We start from the raw sequence: 2,500 nt of genomic DNA on the forward strand, positions 1-2,500 counted from the left end.
CTGGAGTTTCTTTGCTGTTGGTTATGGTTTGTATCCTGTTAATGCTGTGTATTAGGGCCTCTAGCATTGATCCTATTTTTTCTTCTATGAACTTTATAGTTTTTGGCTTTATATTTAGGTATTTGATCCATTTTGTATTCGTTTTTGTATATGGCGTGAGTTATGGGTCCTGTTTCATTTTTTTGCAGATGGATATCCAGTTTTGCCAGCACCATTTATTAAAAAGACTGTCTTTCCCCATTTGATGGACTTTGCACCACTGTCGAAGATCAGGTGACCATAGGTGGATGGATTTCCATCTGGGTTCTCAATTCTGTTCCATTGATCAAAGTATCTGTCGTTGTACCAGTTTCAGGCTGTTATGACTACTGTAGCTGTGTAGTAGGTTCTGAGGTCAGGTAGTGTGAGTCCTCCAACTTTATTCTTCTTCTTCTGTAGTGCTTTACTTATTCGGGGCTTTTTCCCTTTCCATATATAGTTAATGATTAGTTTTTCCATATCTTTATTTATTCTTTGTTTTTGATAAAATGATGTATTTATTATTTTTAAAATGGTAGGCAATACAAGAAAGTGCAAAGAACATGTTTAAAAACCATACAGGATCCCACCACCTAAAAACAAATATAATTAATAAGTAGTGACCATTATTCCAGACATATTTTTGCACATATTCAGTTGAAAAGATAGAAGAAAGGAAGCATGAATGGGAGGGAGGACAGGTAAATGGATACATATAAATAGAATTATGCTATACATGTTATTTTAACTAAAAAGGTTAAATACCAGTTTTCTTTAACAGAAGAAGCAGAAATTGAGCTGAAACTGAAGGAATTCTAGAATTTTGGGTGAATGAGTCTTCACAAAAGATAATAGTTTCTAAAAGATCCTCTAAAATTAAAAAAATAATAATAAAAAACATTAGGATGTTACTTTTGTAACTATGTATTTCAAGTTTAGATTGTAGTTACTGACAAAATCTATTCCCGATTATGAAGTAAAGAAATTAGCATTAATATTTTCTCCCAGGGGTTGGTTTTGATTATTTCTATCACTGTTCCATTGTCAAGGTTTTTGTTCCATTACCTACCTGAGACTGCTGCCCAGAGGAAATGAGAAATGAGGAGGTATCTTAGCCAGAAACTTCTGCTTATGGCTGCCCAGCAGGTCCCCACTGTTCTGGGGTGGGTGTTTCCCTCATTCTTCATTCAGGATCCTCACCTTAACACCTGACAAGTTCTGGGACTCCACCCTTGGTTGACCAGGGGTTGCTACCCTCAGACCAAGGTCCTCAATTTCCCGAGATCTCTGACATGGTCCCTGAGTCTTCAGGTAGGAAAGCCAGGGGTCACCACATCTAGATTCCCCTGCCTCGGGTCTCCCAAATATGACAGTAGGGGTAGGGCTCTGAGGGACCCATGTTCTGGGGAAAATTTCCCTCAGTCCTTACTCAGGGTCCTCATCTTGATTCCTGGCAGACCCTGCAACTCTCTTTCTGCATCCACTTAGACAAATGTTCTTAGGTCTCTGAGAGTCTTGAAGAGTAAGTGAGGTGATGCTCAGCTTGACAACCCTGCCTAAGACCTTCTAGGTCTGAGTGGAGGCAGGGCTGGTCTCTACGTGACCCCCAATATTCTTGGTGCTGTTCTCAGTCTTTATTCACTGGGGTCCTCATGTTGGCTCCTACCTCTTTAATGAAAGGCTTCTTACGAAACATCACATCCCTGCAACTCTTGAGCAGTTACCCTACTGCACACCTTGCAGAGAATGGGTCCCTGTCCCAGAGTGATGTGAGATGGCACTCTGCAGCACAAGGCAGGAGGCCCAGGACAGGTGGTGGGCTGTCAGAGCAAACACAAACGCTGAGGTGTTCCTTCTCTTCACCACCTAGACGTAAATCTTATGTAACTTCTGTTCTAAAACCTTTCGTTTCTACAGGACAGAAACTGGACCAGATAATTTTATGAGCCCCTGATCTTTTGAGGTTACCTGACATTGCATATGAAGATGATCATATTGACATTGATTATATTTCTTCTCTTTGCTCATCCATCTAATTTATTTTGATATTTATATTGCTCTGGCTATGTACTCTAATCTAGTACTTTGCCTGCAAGTCCTTCTTATATCATCTGAGACATTTTGGAGTACTGAGAAGGGAAGTAAATTCAGAAATAAGGTCTGCCTCAGGCTGGGAGGAGTGGAACAGTATGGGCTCTAGAGGAATTCAGACCAGAGATAGAGTCCATCTCTGTCACTTACCACTTTGTTAACTTGAGAATGTTGTAGGTTCTTCATCTGCCCAGTGAGTTTCCTAAGGCCTGTCTTGTAGGACTGTTAGAATATATGTACCGTATGGAAAGCACCTGGCAAGATGACTGAAAAATAATGGGTCTTTAATGAATGGCATAAGAGCTCTACTGCTAACCAATAGGTCAGCAGTTCAAATCCACCAGTTTCTCCTTGGAAACCCTATAGGGCAGTTCTACTCTATTGCTATCAA

Source organism: Trichechus manatus, unplaced genomic scaffold, assembly GCF_000243295.1.
Source record: "Trichechus manatus latirostris isolate Lorelei unplaced genomic scaffold, TriManLat1.0 scaffold00511, whole genome shotgun sequence".
In the NCBI taxonomy this organism is placed as follows: Eukaryota; Metazoa; Chordata; class Mammalia; order Sirenia; family Trichechidae; genus Trichechus; species Trichechus manatus.